Below are 23,047 nucleotides of genomic sequence, written 5' to 3'. Positions count from 1 at the left end.
CAAGTAAACCTATGACACCGTGTCTCACAAAATCCATAAGCTGGAATTTGACTTAATAGACTGGGAATGTTGCCTCTCTAAAAAAAATTATGTAGAGAATTCAAATTCTATTTATTCTAGCCATGCAAAGATCTTAGGGAGTATCTGATAAAAGATGTAATGAAATGTATATAGTATTGTATATTGATAATGCATTCAATTTTTAAATAAATTACTTTTTTTCAGTGGATGCATACTTACAGATCATCATAAAATTTTTTCTTCCCCCTCTCCTTACTGTCCTTATCTGCCTTTCCCACTCCTTCCCTTATTTTTAAATACCTCCCACATTTCCTGGCCCTCATGCTCCCCCTCCCTCCCACTTCCATCTTTTCCACCTTTTTTTGCACTATTTTCGTTTTCTTCATTCTTTCTTTTGACATCCCACCCAGGATCTATGAAATAATTCCTTCTGTACTGTTCATTATTCCCCACCTCCATACAATATCCAAAATACCATAAATGTCTGCCTGCATCTCTCACTTCCTTCTCAGAGCCTCTTCTTGTCCCCTGTGCCTCAGAACGCTTTCTGCACATGCTGCATACCCTGCAATCTTCTCCTATTTTCCCTCCTGCTATTCATTCAAGCTCTTGAAGCCCATCCAGTTTCTCCTCTGTACTCTAGCTCTTTTTGCTGCCAGAAAACAGTTTAGTTCTCATATTTCTGGGCAAGGAAACAATCTCCATTTCCTATCTCACTTCCTGGATACTGTTTCACCATCAAATGTCTCTGTCCTTTATATTCAACCCCTCTTCCCTCTCAGTCCTAGCAGTTCTTGAATTTCTGTCTTGCTTTCTGCCATTTAGAAGTTCAGATATCACAGCATCATTTATCCCTCATATGTCACTGCCTCTTTTATTTGTAACTAATCCAATGTCAAATATAGATAACCAACCTATCCCAAATTCCTCCCAGAGTAGACAGTTCTTGAGAGACAGTTCTTTCTACACAAATTATTTACAGGTCCAGTGTCATAGTAGAATAAGGAATGGTATTTTCCCCTCTCAAAGGTACAACTGAAAATCCCATTCAATACAGTTTCATGTTCTGTGGTGCTTTGCATTTAAATCACAAAAGAGATTTTCATTAGCATGTTGGCCAAGTTAAAATCCTTGGAGAACTAGCAGTTATTTTCCCTGAATATCTCCGGTTTCCCCCATTTCCTCAACTGTCTGTCAATGCTTGTTCCCTGTTGTAAATACCAAACATTTTTTAGGTGATAACTGCTCTTTTGGTCAGTTCTGTTAGAGCCTTGTACATAATTTTGATCATAATTTCATTCCAGTGTCCCAGGTCCCTAAAACCATGGTCAACCTTCTCTTTTTTTCCTCTAGGAATGTCTACTTTACAGCTTATATATTTAACCTTTAACTCAAGAAGGGAATTCTTTGCTAGATTTTTCTGAGATGACAGAAGTCATATGTGGCCTGGCTGTTTGCTGCCTTTCTGAAGAATTAATTAAACCAGTGCCTGCTTCAATTCTCTAATAAAGTAGCAGTATTCCTAGATATAGTATAAACTTTCATATGCAAGGGGGGAAAAAAGAGCATTTCACTTGGGCTTACAGTTAACTCCTCTAGTCTAGACTTCAAAGTGAGACTGTATTTATGAGATACAGTAAGTCCTGAGGGCTCTTAGTCTGAAAGTCACTGATAAAGTCTCTGAAAAGAAAAGAGTGTGGAATCTTCCCTTTTTCTTAGAACAAAGTTATGATTCATGATCAGCAAGAAGGCTAAAATAAAATTAAAAAAAAATCAAAAAGAAAAACAGTGATTAGAGAGTCCAGTCACATCAGATCTACCATATTAAAGTTCAAGTTGTTAATTCTGAGTGAAGGTAAATTCTGCATTGTCTCCTAACAACTGCTGAAGAGATCTTATCCAAACTGCTGTCATTATGGACAGATATTAATCTCAGCTTCTTAGAAATGTGTCTGTAACAGTATCCAGGGATGAACCCTCTGTTATTTTTCAATGCTGCCAATTCTACACTTAGGATAGAAACCTGAAGACTAAACCTGTCTATCATCTATACTCGTGATTGCTGCAGCTACTTGTTGCTCAGGATTGCCCTCTTTATCTTAGAGGAAGCTTCTTGTAGGTCACAAAAACCAGCGAGGTCTTCAAATAAACCTGGTCAGAAAATTCCTGTCCTTCAGCCCTTTTCCTTTGCTTTGATATACCAACCACAAGGAAAGGGAAGTAGGAATGTTCCTGGATGGTCTCTACAGCACACACACAGACACACTTCAAAAGAAGCAATCCTCCCTGCTCTACTCACCAGTTACTTGGTCAGGGGACAGCTACTGCCGTTATTTTATAGCACAAAGAGGTTGTACAGCATCAAAGAGCATGACCGATTATTTTCATTATTGTCTATACAGCATGTAGCAGGCTGCTGCCAGCTTGTAAATTCTAAATGCTAAAAAGTAGTTTTGATTATATTTTATTATTGGAAGAACAGTCCACTCTTCTTGGAAACATTTCCTCCTCCTCTCTCCTCCGAGACACCCATAAATAATTTCAGTCTTTTCAGGACAGGGATTTCAAAGTGCCCTTTCAATTAAAAAGTGTTTTTACTAGCTTGGGTGGTTCTCTGGTTACAGTTTGGTTTTTATAGCTCTATTTTTAGGAATATGGTAATCTGAAACTACAAGGCAGGGAATACCACTGGTTCTTCCAGCAGCTGGAGATGAAGAACATTCCAGGGTTAAATGGCTCTTGGTTAATACTTGCAGTAAGTTTGTCTATAATTGTTCTAAATGCCTCAGAAATGTCTGCATAAGTGGGAAGATTATGGTTTTGTGGTTGTTTGGAGTTTCTGAAATCCCCTTGTTCCACTGTGTTGCATCTGTGAGTCTGCTAAAAAAGATAAAATATAGCTGAAATTTGACATTTCAAAATATATGGCTAGTGCAAAATTTCAGGAGTAAAATTTGTGTGGTGCAATTCAAGAGAAAAAAGATAGCTGAAATTCTTCCAGACGTGCTGTCCTCAAGTACACTGCCATAGACATTCAAGATCAAACACTTCTCAGTCAGCAATAGCTTCAGGATGGATGTACCCGTATTCTCCCTCCTTCCACACTGGGCACAGGTATACAGCATGCATTATGCTTGCTCACTTGCACAACCCCAAGAGACTAAAGAAGCCCTGAAAGATAGGAAGAAGAGCAAATGATGAAAGTGCATATGGACAACTTATCTTGAAGGTTGCTGTTTACAGAGTGGATCTGTGCACAGACTGCCATGCTCACTGTAAGCCACAGGCACAGACAAAAGAAGAAAAGATTTAATTATTTTCAAATAGAAGGACAGAGCTTATTTGACATCCCAGGAGTGACACGATGCCTTGTCCCTAGAAATGAAAAGTCTCTGAAAAAATATCAGTAGGTTAATAGTTTGATTTTGATGAAAATCTGATTTAGCATAGGCAGAAACTGTCTGAGAGAAAAAAAAACAAACACCAATTTCACTTATTTTGTGAAAAAGTCTACACCCACTTTTTTGTTTGCTTTAAAAAAACCCAAACAACAAAACCAAAAAAACCCAAACAACAACAATAAAACAGCAATGTGGATGACTAGTGCTACAAAAAAGAACTAAGCTAAACTCATACTGAGGAAGGTAGAAGAGAACAATAACTTTTGAAAAGTTTTGAAACTCTACATGGGACAAATCAAACCCAAAAGACCAAGCAAAACTCTGAGCAGTGTAACAGCAGTCACAATCTCTACTGTCAAATTCCCAACCTGATCTACTGCAGAATTACCCTCAACTCAGTTCAGTCAGTATAAATAAGCAAGATAACTGAAACTATGATTTATATTTCTCCACTTTTCAATTGTTCGTTTTGTATGCCTTCAGGTAAGATGGGCAAGACTCTGCCAAACTTTTACATTAAATGCTCCAAGAGAAGAGGGGAAAAAATAGGAAAAATGTTTTCCGCGCTTAGGTAGATAGATAGATAGATGGATAGAGAGATAGATGGATAGAGAGATAGATGGATAGAGAGATAGATGGATAGAGATAGATGGTGCTGAGCAGAGATAGAGGGTATATGACACGGAAATGCTCAGTTGCAAAAGGGAGGAGATGAGGTAGGTGTGACAGGTAGAAATGTAGGTCTGCTGACCCAGTTTTAAAGCTGAATATATATCTTTACCTAGGTCAGCAAACGGAGATCAAAACAAGACTCTCCAAAACCTTGTTCATAAATTAAAAAAAACTTTTCTGCCCTCGTGTATCAGTTGTATTCAACACCAATCATGTTTTATTTTTTACTGTATTTTTATTGTTTTTGCAGCATATTACATAATACTGTAGGCACTACACAGAGACCCTAAGCCTAGCTTTATGCTATAAATTGTACAAATACATACAAGGAAATGCTTTTTCCTTCAAAGAACTTGAATCTACTGTTGCTTATAAATTATATTAAAAAAAAAAAGGTGAAGAAGAGAAAATCATGAACAGAAGTATAATAATCATAGAGCCAAGTGAGCAGCGAGGTTTGACTTTGATATTGCTTATGCTGGAATAAATTTGGAATGACCAGAAGTCTTAAACCAGTTTAAAAGCTGCATCAATCAGGAGAAAAGGACAGGAAATTCTGGGATTTCTGGGAACTAAGGAAAAGCCACAAATGCATTTTACATCGTAAAGAGAGAAAAAGTGAAGTTAAGAAATGATGCAGGGTTGAGAAATAAGATGCTACCACTTGTTCAGGAAGCATTTGAGATGCATTCAGGAAGCACACTGATGCCCTTGCTATGAAGTGAACCTGGATGAGACCAGAAGGGACTTCATATAAGCAAAACCAGTTGGAAAATTGGAAAAAAATTAATTTGGTGGAAAAATAGCATCTGGAAAGTCCATCAAGCTGGGAAGAAAAGGGAAAAAGGAATAAACTAGTACAATATCATAAAACAGGAAATATGATGGTAGGCCAGTAAAGGTGCAGCTCAGAAGGGTTAGAGTCTTCCCGTTTTCCTCCCCACACTTCCCATATGGTGTTCCCCAGCAAGCCTCCCCACAGGTCTGACTGCTGTTGGAGAGACCTGAAAGACACTACCTGGAAGGAGGATAAGCCCAGCAAGGGCTCCCAGGCCTCACATGCCCTCTTCCCAGGAAACCAGTGCCCAGTCAGCCAGCTGTTTTGCCCACAAGCACCTTCCCAAGCGAGGATGGGGAAAATACAATTTCTCATAGGTGGTCCCTACAGCCAGGAACTGAGATTGTCAGTGTAAGTGACTGACTGCAGGAAAAATTCATCTCTGGATTACTTTGCTATTTCTTAGGGTGGTACATAGCAAAGCATGAGCCACATAGCAATCAAAATGTCTTTCAGGTGGTGGCAGGAAAAGAAGTTACTTGGTGGACTAACTGAAGACTTGGAGGGGATGCAAGGCACCTCTTCTTGTCTGAGTTTCACTTTTGGGTTTTTTTCACTTTTAATGAGATGACAATATAATGGGAGAAACATAGAAAGTCTGTACACAACAACCAAGCGCAGGCATGATCAGTAAGATAAAGCTGAAGTAACGGGACTGTATGAAAAAAAGATTCTAAGTGGATTGATTTTTTCCCCCCTATGTTGCCCAGTGATAAAATGAATACGCAGACAAATGAAAGTGAAAGGCTTCAGGACAGACATAAGGGGTAATTCTAAAATTTGAACATCCTTCTTGTACCATCTTGTACAATCTGATTTTCATGACGGAAAGGAAAAATTAATTCCTGCTGCCTAAGTGAGAATCACCAAATTAGGTATATTGTTTCTGTCATTTTATTTTATTGTGATGTAGCTAGAAGAAGAAATCAGTAAGTAGACACTAAAAAGGTACATCTCCAGAGAAAGCTAATCAACCTATTATTGACTTACCTACAGTTATTTTTTGAATCGAAAAATACCAAGACAATTTTCAATACTCACATATCTTGACTGAACACAAAGCCTTGGCAGCACATAGAAGAGCCATCACAGTGCCAGAAAGACAACAGGAAACAGCTTTCACTGGGCAGAAGTCACTCCTAGAATACAATACTTCACAGCTAAGGACTCACTAAGCACTTGAAAGGAATATAGAATTTGCATTATATTTTCACCTCTAAATACTATAACCAAAAAAAAAATGCAAATGTATTTTGGAAAAAGTTTTTTAATATTTACATGTTTGATTTCAGTAATATAAATACTTATCCAAAGTTAGATGCTCACTCACCTGAAGCTTTTTGCATTTAAGTCTTCCTAGCAGGACACCATCAATGTCCACAACCAGAGTGGACAAATCCTGAGAAATTATGAGTAATGCAAGAGCCCACTCACACTGTACAAGTCCCAGGACAATGCATTATGTACCATTTAACATTCCTTAGTTTTTCTGCAGGGCAATGATTTCATCTGCAGCGCATCTGCTCTCTGTCTGCTGGAATAACTCACCTCATTCATTCAGAGGATATTTTCTGAAAACAGAGCTGCTCTCACGTCTCAGTTTAAGGACAAATAGCCCTTTTAAAAACAAATGTCTGGCCAAAACTCTTATAGTAATTGCAAATGTTATCCCATAATTTAAAGGAAAGATCTTTACTGAACAAGGCTGTTTCCCCTTATATGCCAAGAAGACTTTTGGTTAATTTTCCTGCTTCTCAGATATTTTGTATTAATTTAAATTTCAATTAAAGAATTATTAGAATCTGTAGAATTTGCTTCCTAAATTAAATTGTAATTTTTTGAAATCAGTATAACCTAATAGATCAACCTCAGGTCAAACTTGATTTTCTGATGCACTCAACTTTATTGCTCAGAGTGGAACATATCTTAATATAGCATTCGAGTTTCCTTTTTCTCTACAGATCAGATCAGAACAGTAAGCTGGCTTACAGAATTAATCCTCAGAATCAAATGAATCAAATGACTGCTTATTGATTTAATAGATGAGGGGGTTATTTGATCTTGAAAATGTTATTTGAAATTGCTAATCATGTTTTTATCTGTGCCCAGTAGTATTTTTATAGTGCAAAATACATGAGGGGTAAGTCATCTTTAATAGATATAAAGAACTGCATCATCTACCACCTATACACCTAATCTCTCATCCTGCGCAGCGCTGAAATTCCAAGTAATCCAGTATTCCCAATGGTACTCACAAATAGTACTGGTGAAAATGTGTACATGTCATAGTATGTGTAGTAGACATGCCATAGTAAGTGTAGTAGCCTAGTTATCTGGAGGAAAGCCTGTTTTAAAAACTACCAAAAGAAGTTGGAAATAAGTATCTATTCTCAGCCTGTAGACAGATGTTGATCTTCTCTGAAGATTCATGTATATCCATGGTGGAAGAGGGTGGACACGGGAACGTGACCTTCCACCTGCCGTGGAGGCTGTCTCCTCGGCAGTGTTGTTCTCTCTGACTCAACAAATACCTGCTACTGTGCAAAATGAAAGTTACTGTGATACTCCCCAAAGCAGTTAGTTTAAGCCCTGTTCATTCTATCAAGCTTTCTGATACCCCTTAATAAATAAATTTCACAATAAGTAGGATTTTCAAAAGCATTTAAATTACATTGAGAGTGTAAGACTCTAAATCCCATCTTGCCTAGACTTGTCTTTGTACAGAATCTGTTATGATGTTTTAAAGAAAGAGCAAATGAAAGAGATCTGTTTTTTCGTAGTTTAAGTTCTAGTCCTTCATGTGAAATTCTGAATAAAATGTGTTCCCAAAAGGTTTACAGCAAAGGGGTTTATAGCAAAGCCCCAGGGTTTATGAGAAAACCCCTTGGGGAGACAGTTACTCATAAATTCCTTTCCCAAACACAGAAATGCTAGCCAACAACATTAACATAATTCAGACTTTCACATGCTGGTGGATGTATTAGCTGATGGTATTTGAGCTGCTTTGAAATGCTGCCTGAGCCTACAGATGCTGCCTTTAAGCATCAACACCAGCTTTGTCAGGTGGCAATAATTCCACTGCTGCTGCATTCAGGAACAGTTATGTCTTGCTGTTAAGGCTGCTCCATCCTGTGCCGGTTGCCTGAGACCTTCTCATACAAAATACTTGAATCAAAGCCCTTGTCTCCCACTTTCCTGGTATTTAAATAAAGCAGTCTTCTTCCACAATCTGCATCCTTCTGATGTAAAAAGAAAAAGCAATCATGTAACATTGGCTAATTCTTGTGGTTGGACTGCTTTTTCAAATATAATTTTCTACAGGAGACATGTGCAGAGTGTCATTTTTCACAAGGAAATGGCACAATCCAAGAGCGTAATCACAGTGGTCGTTTGCTCCATCTACCTGTCTCTTCATCTTTCTGTGAGTCCCCAACACTTATGATATCAATTTCCAATTATATGATCATATTGGGTTTATGAATCCAAAGGTTGAATGAATTGTATGTACTGAAAATTGTATCTACTGAAAAACTTGTTCTGTTCTCTAATTTGGCAACCCTAAATATGATTCAGAGTTTAAGTTCACAAGTCTTTAATAGTTTGTTTCTTATTTTGACAATCCCACCAAACTGTAAGATGGTTAGTCAACCAGTATTCGTACAGTTCAGCTGTACTCATCTGCAAACTACTTAAATTCATGTCCAATAAAGTGTAGCCTGTGGCAAAGCAGAATGTGCCTAATTTGTAGCCAGAATTTCCTCAAAGATTTATCAGCAGTCTACGTTGTAAATACATGCTGTATTTTCAGCAGAAAGCATTGTTATTCGTATAGTACTGGAAGCTCAAAGAACCACCTGCCACACAAGCTATCAAGCAAAGGCCTAGGGAAAAGCTGACCTTGTAGCCAAGAAAGTGTTACTTGCCTTGAACCCAATTTAGTGTAGATGTGGCAGTTCTGAAGACCACTGTTGGATTCCAAATTTTAGATATGAGAAAAGAAACTGCTAAACAGAAGACCTTGAGTCGCAGAAGCTGGGGAAAAACCCTTTTTAGTAACTTCATCACTGTGGATTCTTCCTGCCTCTTCCAGCACGATGGAGGAGACTCCTTGCATGATGTTATCACATGCCCTGCCCAAGCCAAAGAGACCATACCCCAATTTGATTAACCTATACAGAAGACCCATTGTGTTTTATCTCTCCTTCTGTGTTACCTGTCCCCCCTGTAAAATCCCCCAAGTTAAAGCGGGTTTTTCCCATGAGGCAATTCCTAAGACCCCAGGATTTGTCAAACCTGTTTTTTCCCTTACCTCACCTCTGGAAAGTCCTCAACTGTAATAGAATGAATATGCAAGCCCCCTGTTGAATATGTAAACCATAGACTCCCACGGCCCTGGGTGGAAGTAGGAACATGACAGCATACAGGGGTTCAGACAAGGTGGAAGGTCTGGAGCTATTGCCTTTATTAAGGGACTACACTGGCTTTTATAGGGTTCGGGGTGGAAGGCACTGGACCATGAGTGAAACATGGGACATACAAGGGAATGAACCAAGGAGGGAAGGTAGGAGGGAAAACGATGTTAGCACAATCAAAGGGCTTTGAGCACTGTGGCAAACTGCGGCCAATCAGAGCAAGGGACAAGAACACGAGGGGAAAAACAAGTCTGAACATGTTGAAAATTACTATAACTGGGGTACAAGGTAATATATAACATGCATTAACAAAATCTGTAGTCTGTAATAATAGAGTCTGTTTCCAATGAGGATATAGGTAGCAAAACTCAAGGCCACTGATGTCCTTGTTGCTCCCTCAGTAACTTTCATACAGTTCATGCCATTTTCTGAATCTTTCCCATTCATCATCTTCAACAGCCACAATGAACCCTTTAAATATGAAGTTGTGAACCCAATAAAGGATTCCAGTTTTCTGCCTCCCCTGGGATCGTGATAGCTTATTGACCTCCGCAGACCACAAAAAGGAGGAGGGAATGAAAATAAGGGGCAGTGGCAGATAGCCAATGTGCCTGATCAAACAGATGAAACAAGGTCTGCAGAGTACCCAAGAGCTCCTGTGTGTTCAGCCTCACAGGCTCAGGGCCAGATTTGAGAAAGGCTGCTGGTGGCCTTGAGAGAAAGAGAACAGAGGTCAGCAAGGGCTATCCTGCTTCACAGGATGCTGCTTTTAAGCTGAAGCTCTTGCCCTCGGTTCCTGCCTGTGTCCCAGCTACACCTGTGCCTGGCCAGGGACCATTTATCTGGACCACAATCCTGACACTGTGTATTGAGGTTGTCCCTGCATCCCAATTAGCATATTGAAGACAGAAACTCAGCTGAGATTTCCATTTACTGCCATGATATGGTTTGAAGCTGGCTCCCTGCCAAGTCTCCAAACCTTACCACCAGAAGTCCCCCCCGCAAAAAAAAACCTCAGGGAGAAGAGGGAGAAAAAAAAACTAAGAAAACCCAAAATGAGAGAGACAACCAAAGTGAGATATATAAATATATTTACACTTATATACAATTAAAATATACAATTTCACAGGGGAAAGGGAAGGGAAAGGGAACAAAACTAAAATAAAATATATACATATATCCCAATTAGTGACCCAATATCTAACAACTAAAAAAGTTAGCAAAGAAAATAGCTCACTACTCTCCTGGGACAACCGAGAGTCACTCTGGACCGATCGCTGGCAACCTCTGTCTCCCAAGGTCGGCAAGGCCTAACCAGGCCTCGCTCCCCAGCACGGCAGACTCAACAGCAGGGAACCTGCACCTCCAAGCCGCCGGAAGGAAAGAGAGCGAAGGCCTCTCCTCCTCTCTTCTTATAATTTGGCTTACGTAAAAATTGTAGGGAATACTGGGTAAATCTGGACCCTTCCTTGGTTACAAACTGGTCACCAAGGAAGGCCTAGCCCAAACCACCACATGCCATAAGAGAAAACATCATATAAATAGCTGAAATGATGTCACTTTAAAAAGGTACACAAAGCAATAGTTGAAAACATTGAAAAATAACTTGCAATATGACGAAATACGTTACTACACAATAGTGAAATATAAGGAAGCACAGGCACTGTTTTCAATAAAAGGAACTGGAAGTACCTTAGCTATATAGTTTCCACATTTTATCATGTCAGGTTTACTTGCTTTGGCTCTAGCTACCTCTTCTGAACAAAGCAAAAAAAAAACCCATTCCACCAACCAACCAAAAAACCACAAAACCCACAAAATCCACCCAAATCTGCATAATAGCACAACAAATTATATATAATATTAAAGTAAAAACTATATAAATATATACATACACATGTATATATATATATGTATAGCTGTTGGGAACAAAAACTGTTGTTCCCAGAGTGCCCTTCGGGACTTCAGAAAGCACTGGTATGTGGTCAGTGCAGTATCTTGTGTTCAGCTGGAAAACAAGGAATATTTTTTTAAAACTTTAAAACACACAGAAAACCACCTGGGGAAAAAGCATAATTTGTGAGCAAGCGTTATGAAACCTTTGAAATCTTTGTGCTCCCTTTTGCATTTGGAAATATTGGTGCTATGCATGTACTGCAAATGTGTTGCCAGCTGTCAGAGACACCCGATACGCGGCATGCCGTGATCTACATACTTCGTATATGTGGCCTGAAATAGGGGTGAAGGAAAGCAGTAGAGAAACACAGTAACCCAAGGGATCAGATTTTAAGCTTTTGGCTTAGGAGAACGTGTTTACACACCAAAATTAGACAATTTTATTCTGCAGAAGTCAGAAGAGTATGAGTAGCTTGTGCTATCCCTGGTGCATGATTTAAAAGGTGCTCACCTTGTAATAGTTTATCCCCTCACAGCAGAATAAGCTGTAGCAGTTAGTCTGTCCATAAATGGTGTGCGAGGAATTGCACCATGTAGCTCTACTGGAAAAGAAATTGTAACCCTACCACCTCCCATTCTTCTCATGTTGGTATAGCTATGTGTTGATCAAGACTTAAGAGGGACAGCAATTCGCCAGGGCTGAGAGTGACCGTGCAGATAACAGAGAAAAGCAAAACAGTCATGGAAGAAAAAAACTGAAAATATATCAAAAAGCATCACGATTGACTCAGGTCTTAATAGTTAATACATAAAACATGCCAATACTTTAAATGAAGGCAGATATTACTCAGTTAAGCAGCAGTCATGAAATCTTTTTCTAATTCAGGAAGTGCTTAAAACTGATCAGGGAATTGGAGTATGTGTTTTTTTATGGTTTAGTGACTGAAAATGATGATACAAATGAAACCACTGAGCAAGAAAGTTCATTTCAGGTTAATGTACAAACACAGCTCAAAAAACTCAGGGCTCCATTATCTTATAAAAGTAATCACGGCATTCATCTCTACCTGATGCAGCATGCTTTTCTACTTAAACAGCCTTACAGATGACGATCATAGCTATAATTTTTCAATAATGGAGTCACTGTTCACAAATTTAAACACAATTGTAAAAAAATCAGTTCAGGAAATACATACTTTCCAGAACTTGTAAGAAGAGGAAAGTCACTAATTAGAAACACAGAACAGTCCATCCTGCCATCAGCTCAATGTTTGTCAAGGTACATCCTTGTCACACTTCTGTTCACTCAAGGGCACCTTTCATTAAGAGGGAGAAGAAATGATAGACAGGAAATCGCAATTTTCTCTTTTAAAAAAATTCTTTGTTCACTGCTAAACACATCTAGATGAAATATAGGATGAAAAACTCTTCATTTTTACTGATCCAAAGAGCATCACACAAAAACAGCCAGACAGAAGGTAGGGGCAAGTTCTGCCCTCACCTGCACAGCCCTCACTGCCCTGTGCATGTTCCAGCTCATTGTGACAACATAACTGCAAAAAACCCTTTCCTCCACTGACTACGTTGTGGCCACATCAACTTCTAAATGCATTTAAAGCAGCCCATTTATATCAGTAGAAATGTTTGGTTGTCATGGAAGGGCATTTGATGCAAAGGCAACATCCACTCCTCCAAGTGCGCAGTCCCCGGCAGCCTCCCAGCTAGGGGTGCAGAGCCACTCGCGCAGAATGCTTGGTCCAAACAATGGCAGTGTCTCATGCACACAGGCCCGATTTCAGGTCTCCCCTGTTGTCCTTGCCATCCTAAACCGTCTTTTTTTTTTTAACCCCATCTTTTTCCATTCCAAGTGCCAAAAAAAAAAAAAAAAAGGTAAGGACAGTGTTATTGTAACATGATGCTGAGGGCATGTGCTGTACACAATGAGGGCATGTAGGGGTTGAGATGATGTTGGGATAGCAGTGGAGGGCTGGGAAGTGAGAGAGAGCAAGGAGTCAAATCGAGTGCAGTCTCTACTGCCATCTGGAACAGCAACTGAGGTAGAGCCTCCAGACACATCCAAGTTTTCTCCTACAGAGAACCAGCTGCTTTGATCCAAAAGACAAGCTGGGACTGAAGCAACATGTGTGCAGCGTGCACGACTGGGCACAGACACAGGAATGAAGCAGAAATCTAAGGCAGATGCACCCGATTGTAGACCCCCACAAATCCATAGTGGGGGGACAAACTTGAAGACAGCAATGTAATGGAAACTGAACCTGGAAAAATTCAAACCAAAGCAAGAGAAACACGGTAAGGGCAGAATTAATTACTCATGGGAAATGATATATTCATTGTCACTGTAACTGGTTCAATATTATTGAGCTCCTTCTAAGAGTAACGCAGTGGAGTGATGGGCACAGGATAACAGTTTGTGACAGAACTAAGGTAAACACCTGCCACTGAAGCAGCCCTAAAAAACAATTATTTAACTACAGAGGTTTGCATCTGTCTTCTATAAAATTTTATTAGCTTTATGTGACACTAAATAACTTAAGAATGCCTCCACATTTGAGAGAAATTCTAATCTATCACCATTCAAAAAAAGGACATTCTGTTTTTCTCTGAAAATCCCCTCTGCCAACATGATAATCATATTACTGCTGATCCACGAGAGGTGAGGGGGTGGAGTAACCTAATACAATGAGAGAAACATGAACCAGTGAGTATAACACAAGGCACAGACATGCATTCTCATAAGCCTCATTTCACATTCAGTATAACTGCTCTGTTTTACTGACAGTTTAAATCATAATGACAATGAAACTGAAGACTCCTACTGACGGTAATATAACTATCCAGCACTTTCTTCATTTCTTTGAGCAGCTTGAATACATTCAGAGTAATAAATAAAAATGTTTGTGGTTGGTGAGCCAATGTAAGGTTGCAGATAATTATTTATTATTTTTTTAAAATAACATTTCTTTCCAACCTTCAAACAAGCTAATGTTCCAATCCACTTGGATGCATACGGGAATCAGGTTCTAAAACATTCCCATAAGTGAGATTAAGGCCCAAATGAGCCCAGATGCTGGATCCCAAAATGACAACTTTATTTTGTAACACAAAGGAGCAGAGAGAAAGAAGGGAGATAGGACAGTGGGACAAGCTAAGGGGAACTGTTAAAAGCACAGGACAGGAGTTACCACCACCATGAAGTGCCACTGGCTTGCAAGCTGGTAGATCTCCATTGGGCTTCTACCATGGTTGCCTTGTAGCCTCCGAGAAACAAGCTGAACTGGCAGGGTAACGGAGTGGCAGCAGCTCCTGCAGCAGTCCTCAAACACCCCCCCGGAGTCACCGAGCACAGCCTTAAATACCCTCGCCGTGCTAGCCCCTGGATGTCCATCGGCCAGTTCACCAGTATCCTAGCAAAGTTCGCCTGGTACCAAGATGGGCCCTGAGTATCCATTGGCTGGTTCCCCAGTCTCCAAGCAAGATCTGCCTGGCTTACCTTATACGGGAGAGTAAGTCCTCGCCGTGTTCTTGATTGTAACAACTTTTTATCTTTTTTGCTCATCTACCTGCCTCTGATGGCTTGCTAGGTGCCTCCAGGAGCTTTTGCAAGTAGCTCAGCTCCCGCAGCAGCCTAGCTGTGGCATCAAGGCTTTTTAGCTCCATGCTCGAGACAACGGCAAAGCAGACTCCATCTTTTAATCACTTTATTACAGCTTTCAATTAGGTTGGGTTACTAGAGGTCAGAAAAAATAAGATTTTTGTAAAATCTTTCAAATATTAAATCCTTTTCCAGAACAATTCAAATCCTGTGAGACCTCCTTGTATGTCTTCTAGTGCTCGCTTGAGCAGTAATAGCCTTTTATCCAGTATGGAATGCAACGAGCTGTCCCCTATTGCCAAGATCTTCCTTCCCTACAGTACTGCAGGATCAAAGCACAAAGCTCAGAAAAGAAATATTTAGGTAGCAAACTAGTTCTTTGTCTAATTAAAATGCTTGAAGCCCACATGTGTTAAACCCCAGTTTTCTACATAATGACCCTTCTCTCCAGTAACATTCAATGATGAACACTTCTATGAATATATAACACCCAGCTTGTCTACACAAGGGCACTCATACACCTCTGCTTCTGTCCAAGCATCTGCACCAAGTACCATAGGGTTCAGCCAGCACATTTACTTCAAACAACTCCTTCAAGGTGTCCCTCAACAGTTTGCTTTTGGTGAGTAAGGCAACCCACCCACCTTCTAATTCTGCTTTTTCTGCTGTGGCTTTAGCTAGATTTTCTGATAACCAGGTGGTCTTTGTCTAACAAAGAGCAGGTCACCAACTGAGGAGCTGCAGACACAAAGCGAGGTATGGCGGGTAATTACTAGACAAGCTCAAAGTCTTACTATGATACGAGCCAATTTTATCTGCATATGAGAAACCACAGCTGGATCACTGGTTGCTTGAATAACAGAATTCAGCCCTTTGTACATTTTTTTCTACAGAAACAACATATTTATGAACCGAAGTCCACTACTAAAAAAACCCCAAATCAACAACCCCATCCTTAAAGCTACTCCACTGTGTATTGTCAGGCCGCACATTCACAAAAACACTGCAGTCTCTTTTCCCTTCACCTGTCACCCAGGGGTCTGGCTAACACTCTTTGATGTCAGCTTTAATACAACCAGACTGCTTTGAAAAGTGTAGTATGAGAAAGAGCTGTAAGACATCTTATCAGGGGCCTCTGCACTTGGCTCAGGAGTTGCATTTGAGCTCAGGTCCTTGCTATCAGTCCTTGCCTGAGTTGCATTACAGATATGGCTGTGCCTGGCTATATCCTTTGCTGATCCTGTGATTGCTTTCTGATTTGAATTTGCGGCTTGGGCTCATGCCTGTCTCATCATTACAGCCGCTCCTGTGTAATTTTGTACTTTGTCATTCAACAAGCAGTGGAATCAGTGAATCCTGGTCTATTATGGATTCACATACACTACAATTACTCTCCTCCACCCCTTACATCCTTCACTCAAAAAAACAGCAGGGCTGCTCTCACTGTGTCTACAAGAGCTCACTTATACTAAAAGCCTGAACTCCCAACCCACATTACCTCCCCATCTCCACCATACCTCCGAATCTCTGACAATGTGAACATTAGTTTTCTGAGCTTCTTACTCTGCTGAAAGGAGTAAATGGAAAGTCATGACCAAAGCAGATGGACCTGTGATAGAGGCTACTTCTGGCCATTTACTGAAGAAATCCATTAATACAACAACAATGGCAAACGAGTAACAAAGTCTATAGTGTTGACTGTCAGCTTTTCAAATAAAAAGCTAGTCTGGCATCAGCCTGTACCAACTCATGCTTGTTTTGTCAAGCAAGAGAAACTTTTGGAGCAGCCTGAGCATCCAACCCCGACTACCATTGGAGAACTTATAATCACTGTTATGACAACTCGTTGATGTGTACCACGAGCAAAGTGTATTGATTTTGTCTCTAATTCCTCCAGAATAATACATTTATGAGTTATTCTCCTGTCTTGCAGAGAAAGTTCAGTCCAGCTCAAAGTATAGCAGAGATAAATTATATTTGTTATTATTATTAGTCTATTTTGCTGTCAGTATGCCATGTAATTTCTGCTCAACAACACAGACTAAACAAGTAGCTTTATATTATTCTTCTGAAACAGCAGCAAAAACTTACCCAATTTGTTCAACTGCTTCCATAGTAGAAGACAGTATTCAGAGTATTTAGGAAAGAAAAAAATGACCAAAACAAGCAGTCAAACAGCACATTTTCATCTCCTGATTTGTTTTCTATGATACATACAAAGAAAATCACACTACTTCACACTTCTCTGAGTCTTTTCAGTATTGACTGTACAGTAACAGGCAAAGGAACGTGATCCAGCAGAAGCTGAGTTTATGGCCAAAAGACAGGGTGTCGCTCTTCCTATTACACCTGTGCATGCCGGTATTTCTTCTCCAAGGGTGAAGTACTTTTCTCTTGGCTTCTGTAACTGTTCTTGAAGAGCCCATAATGGTCTTCTCAGAGTTGATGTCATGTATTTGTGTAAATGTGGCTACAAAACACTGTCTCCAGGTATTTTTACATCATTCAGCAAAGATAAAGTAGCATTACATTATAAACTCTGGTCACCTGTAACTATGGTTTTCAACAATTCAAGATGAAGCTGTGCTTCATTTGTTCGGGACACACTTTAGATTTCATGCTTTAAACAGTTTTATGGATGATAGTTTGGACCGAAGTTTTCTTATTGTGATATAAGAATTAAGGATGATTAAAATACTTGTAATTATCTTAGTGGTGGGGCTTGCATAATTATAGCAGCTTATTCTGCACCCTGGTTCAATTCCACTGGAGAACGCAAGTTGCCCTGAAAAGACAATTCTATCTGAACCAGCATTTGAAAAAGTGAAATTTCAATTCTGCTAAGCTGATATACTGTAGTATGTCCTGTAAATGTTCTTCTTGTTTCACAGTTCATCAGCTAACACTGGACTTCAGGCTGTTTATTAAAAACACTAATCATTAGTTCATTTAAAAGCATTAGATTCAGTTTCAAATATAAGGCATATGTTTGAGAAACAAACATGACCCACTGAGTATCATTTGAGGGCTGTGAGTGCTCTGTTAATTTGAAAAACACACTTTAAATCAAGATTTAAAAACATCTTTGCACCCTGAACACTTGCATTAATCCTGTGTATAGACAGAGTGGGCTTGCAATCACTACAACTCTATTTAGCCTTTCTAGATCTAACCAAAGGAAACATTTTCTTTCTTCCTTGTCAAAACAGTGGAAGTATCCGCTCAGGAGATATGATTTATTTGATAGAAATGTTCACAGCAGATATTTAAGTTCTCACAATGGCTCATTCCTACAGAGATTGACAGCTGACTGAGTTTATTGCCTGGTTATCACACCAAGTCAAATTCTAACAATGACTAATGCTTTGCACAGCTGTAACTGCTCTCTGAACTACCTCATGTAATCGATTAAACTTGAATCAATGTTACGGGAGCGTTTTACAATGTGGAAGCATTTTTGCTTGTTCAATGCAGCCAACAAACTTACCCCCTGTAGGAGTATACGCATCAGGAACTCCAGCGTATGAGTCAAAAATTATATTTACATGCAGCCAGGCAAGCACAGGATTTGTTTCCTCAGCTGGTTTATGAGATACAGTCTTGATTAAGTGACCATCTTCTAAAGCATTGATTTGAACACTACAGATACTCCGGTGCACATAGCCAACATTAAATGTATCAGCTTACAGCCACCTTCTGAATGCAGCAGAAACAATAACAGCATCGCTCACTCCCAGCATGCTGTACTCGGGATTTCCAGCTACATCAAAACACTACTCCTGCTGTTCATGCAGTCTTTAAAGTGTCCAAGCAGCTCGGAGTATGCAAGTGAGCCCTTCTCCAGGCCACACAGTGCAGGTTGCATGGGCTTCCACAGCCTCGCTGAACTGGGAGTTTGACGACCTCTGGCTGTTTTCGGTGTCCACAGCCAAGGTCTTCTTTTTTCTCTCAGGCTATCTGAAGGGCACCCTCTTCTGTCCAGCACCCAAACTGCAGCACCACAGTAATTTTCACAGATGTTTCTTGATTCTGTAAATGAAAATTGCAGTACTGAAGTTTCTCTGTGAGATTAGTAATACCATGATCCAGCCTGCTCCATGATAGATAGAAGACTGTTCTGCATATGTTAATGAAGACAACAGGTGTAAAGGAAAATTAAAATATTACATGGAAAGCAGGAAAATTTACAATGGGTAGGATTGATAGAACTGTTTTTCCAGCAGAAATGCAGGCACCTCAGTTATAAGGAGTACGATGAATGTTATTCACTGCATAATTCTCTGAAGAGCTATCCTTGCCGAGTAAATGTAAGAAGCTTACTGTTTTTTTCTGGGTGGATTGTCTCAAATTCCAAGCTTTCATTACAACAATCCAGGACTAGGAATTGTTGCCATGTCTGCTTCAGAAAGAGGTTGTTTCACTTGGTTTTGTCAAAGTTTTAGGGAGGCAGTGTCTGTCCCAGTTCATATCCATCCCCACAGGTATGTATTTATTTAATTGAAACAAAAGAAACCTTCTCCCTCCCTTGTTCAACATCTTTCTCTTACAGCAATGCAGGGGAAAGAAAAAAATTCCCCCGTTTTTTTTTAGAACAAGGAAACCTGTGACACATGGTCACAGCAAAATACTTTACAGGTTTTATGAATTCAAGATTTCATAATATATTTGAAGGTAATAAGAGACACACTGCCTGTATCAATAAGAGATGCACTGCCATACAAATGCATAACTAAGCACTGACCTCACTGAATTTTTACCATACTTCATTGTCATATCCTGTGTAATTTTAGACCAGAAGAATATTTACTTGGATGGGGTATAAAACAGGGTGTATCTCTTTTGATCCTGCAATTTTTCATTTTATTACAGCCACCTAATCATGCAGTTAGATATAGATTTATCTGGTGGATAAAAGATCCCTGTGTTTTCCACAATTATGGGAATTTAAGCATTTACATTAAATCTACTTTCTTTTGCACAATTTGTCTTCAGAGAAGCAGCTAAAAAAAAGACTTCAAAATAATCAGAATTTTAGAATCAGTAATTCTATCCTTACATTTACAGAGAAAATTTCTACAATGTGGAAACATTCTTTAAAAATATTAAAGACAGCAATTGGTAAAAATGTGTACTGTAGCTAAAGAACTAGCAAATATAACTCTCCTTGCTATCAGAGCTTGTATACACCAGATTGCCCCCCTAACCCTGGCAAATACAGTTGAGGAGCTTTAACGAATTTGCCGCACTAAATTGCATGTATGAGTGACACCTGTGGGATGCTGGAGAAGATGAATGTTCCTTCCCTTATGAATTTGCTCCTGCATACATGGGGTACTGAACCCAGAGACACACCAGGGTACAGACTAGGAAAATCTGAATGCCCTTAATGAGAAGAATAATAAAATGGAATAAAGTGTGGTAGTGTAAATGCTCTGTCGTGCTGCTGGGGAGCAACAAGAAGAGTCTTCACAATGAGCTGAGAGCTGGAAATACAAGATAAGAGTCACAGAAAACTGAGAGAAAACTGTCAGCCACTGTGGGGCACTATGAGCCACTCAAACTATGAGGCAAAAAGGGCAATAGCTGTGAAAAAGGTAAGTATCACAAAGAATGCAAAGGAGAGGTGTTTCTGGTAAAGATACCTGAATATTGAATAATTCTGAATTCTCATCTCAAATGCCGTCTGTGTACTCTTCAGGAGAGATGAATTCACTTTGGACTGCAGCTACTTGGATGAGCACACAGAACCCCTCTCTGACATGTGCAGTATGATTTAGTCTGTAAAAATAAAGGTTGACAGGTGCTACAATCTGCTTAAATATTGCAGAAGGAACTTTCAGATTCGAATATTCCCTTGAGCAAAATTAAAACTCATACAAGTTATTATAAGATTAGGCTGAAGTACAGAATTGCAATTCAGTTCCTTTCAGGACATACCCATTAGGATCAGAAAATTATGACAGAATTTAAGATTATCTGGTTATGCCAAGAGTTATAGTTCTATAAATTACATTTCCTTGAGCAAAGCAGAGATCAGTCTTTGATTGCCGAAGCAAAAGAGAGCAACAGGTCAGCTGGGATATAGCGAATATCTATTTATGGTATGATTAACATTATGAATTTTCAGTACTACAGGAGATTGACAAGAATTATTTACATTTTCAGGTGTGGTGCATTTTGGCTATATTGTCTGATATTACTGTACACTGTAACCTGGCTGCCTACAGATATATTTTCATACTGTATTTTAAAATTTTTATAGTTTGACAGCCATAGCTGAATCAATGCTGAGATTTTGATCTCTTTTGGCAAAAGACCTTAGTTTTACTATGTATTCGTACTACTAATGCAGTGAGAAAGAGAAACAAAAAAGTCTTCTTTCCCTTTTCTGTTACTCTTGGGGAATAAGTATTTAAAACAAACAAGTACACACCTTTCCATAGTTCTCGTTTCCATCTTTAACATCTTTAACTCCTTAGCTCTGCCGGCGGATTGTCGTGCCAAACACGTTAAGTGGTTGAGAAAAGAAAGCAGAATCTCTCTCTCGTTTAGTCCTTCTAATCACTTGTACATAACTTAAAACTAGGAGTGGTAACATAATAGAGATAATTTGTTGCCTAACTCCCGATTGACTTAAACCACGTCCAGCAGTTTCTCAGAAACGACAAAAAACAAAAATGTCAACTTTGCAAATAAGTTAATTTCCTACTGCAATAATATTGATTATAATTTTGGAAAAAGAGAGAAAACAAAACAAAATCTTTAATTTTATCCCAAGTGCAAGAAATGTATGGTCTGTATTGAAAAGACCTGAAATGCACCTGATGTTGTAATTAGTATGACTAACAATACCTTTAATATGCCTTCAAGTAACCCTTATTCGTTTAGTTATATCACAAATCAAAAAGTATTCACTCTCAATCTATCATTAGTAATTCTCACGAATAAGAGGAGCCAATCTGTGGCTCCAGTGAGCCTAGCCCGAGACTGAGAAGATGATGCAGAAAACAGTAAATCAGAGAAACTGTTCTAGTTGCTTTTGTCATCTTTGTATTAATCAGAACAATAACTACAGCCATGCATTAGCCATTCAATGCAGGCCATGCATCTTGAAGAACAAAATGCATTGGTTTTTATTCTTTATTGTATAGCAGGCCTCTTGCCCTAATAGATCCCTGAATCTACTATTCCAAAGTTAAGAAAGTCTCTGTCACCAACAATGTGTTTTAACTTATTCTTTCTGTATGTAGTGTTATATTGCTAGCAAGCAAGAATCAGAGTTAAAATCAAAACTTGCATTTGTCTCCAGTATAGAAAGTTATAATGTGATTAAATTTGTATTATAAATTTAGCTGGAATTTGAAAACAAATTCAAAATTCTATATCATATCCAAACTAGAATAACTTTAAAAGAATGAATTGCCAGTATAGTTTGAATAATACTGTCAAATTACCAGACAATACTATAGTTATAGATATTATATTTCTGTTGCCTTTATAAAAATTGGTATTGTTTTGTTACACTGATTGTTTTACAATGCTTATGTTTATATATGTTTCGTCCCAGTAGTTTTATAATGATAAAACTTTCAAAGATTATTTCACAGAAATGTAGGACTACGTAAGACCTTGAGAAACCACACTGACTGAACCTCTCATTTCTGTTCACTTCTTCTGCATCTCCTATAGTTTGTCTACATCTTTTTAGAATTGTGGAAAAAGCAGATACAGAGTTCCAGCTGAGGTGTCACCAGTGTTGAGCATACCAGAATAATTTGTTTCACTACCTTGTTGTAGCCAGCACAGCAGGTGATGGTTTCACAGCCAGCAATGAAGGAGTCCCGAAGGCAGAATACCTCACTGAGATGAGCAGGTTTCTCTCTCTCAGTCATTCTCTGAGAGGTGTCCCATGGGGAAAAAAAGCAAAGCCTTTGAAACCGTCTCCCACAGCATTCTCCTGGAAAAGCTGGCAGCCCATGGCTTGGACAGGGGCACTCAGTGCTGGGTTAGGAACTGGCTGGAGGGCTGGGCCCAGAGTGGTGGTGAACGGGGCTGCATCCAGTTGGTGGCTGGTCACTAGTGGTGTCCCCCAGGGATCAGTGTTGGGCCCAGTCCTGTTTAATATCTTTACTGATGATTTAGATGAGGGGATTGAGTCCACCATCAGCAAATTTGCAGGTGACACTAAGCTGGG

At 39.3% G+C, this 23,047-nt stretch overlaps 2 long non-coding RNA genes across 2 annotated transcripts; both read right to left on the bottom strand.

Annotated features, from left to right (window-relative positions):
* Positions 1 to 5,851: 5,851 nt before the first annotated feature.
* On the bottom strand, positions 5,852 to 13,023 carry LOC108507484. The gene is made up of 3 exons (XR_001878164.1): positions 12,742 to 13,023; positions 12,437 to 12,556; positions 5,852 to 6,071 (listed from the first exon to the last, which is right to left on the bottom strand). It is a non-coding gene; the product is annotated as an uncharacterized LOC108507484 (long non-coding RNA).
* Positions 13,024 to 14,818: 1,795 nt separating this feature from the next.
* Positions 14,819 to 22,867, bottom strand: LOC108507483. The gene is made up of 4 exons (XR_001878163.1): positions 22,641 to 22,867; positions 21,287 to 21,435; positions 20,496 to 20,631; positions 14,819 to 18,882 (listed from the first exon to the last, which is right to left on the bottom strand). It is a non-coding gene; the product is annotated as an uncharacterized LOC108507483 (long non-coding RNA).
* Between the last annotated feature and the right edge of the window lie 180 nt (positions 22,868 to 23,047).

Source organism: Lepidothrix coronata, unplaced genomic scaffold (assembly GCF_001604755.1).
Source record: "Lepidothrix coronata isolate B3197 unplaced genomic scaffold, Lepidothrix_coronata-1.0 Scaffold258, whole genome shotgun sequence".
NCBI lineage: Eukaryota > Metazoa > Chordata > Aves > Passeriformes > Pipridae > Lepidothrix > Lepidothrix coronata.
This window is presented reverse-complemented; position numbering and strand designations above follow the sequence as displayed.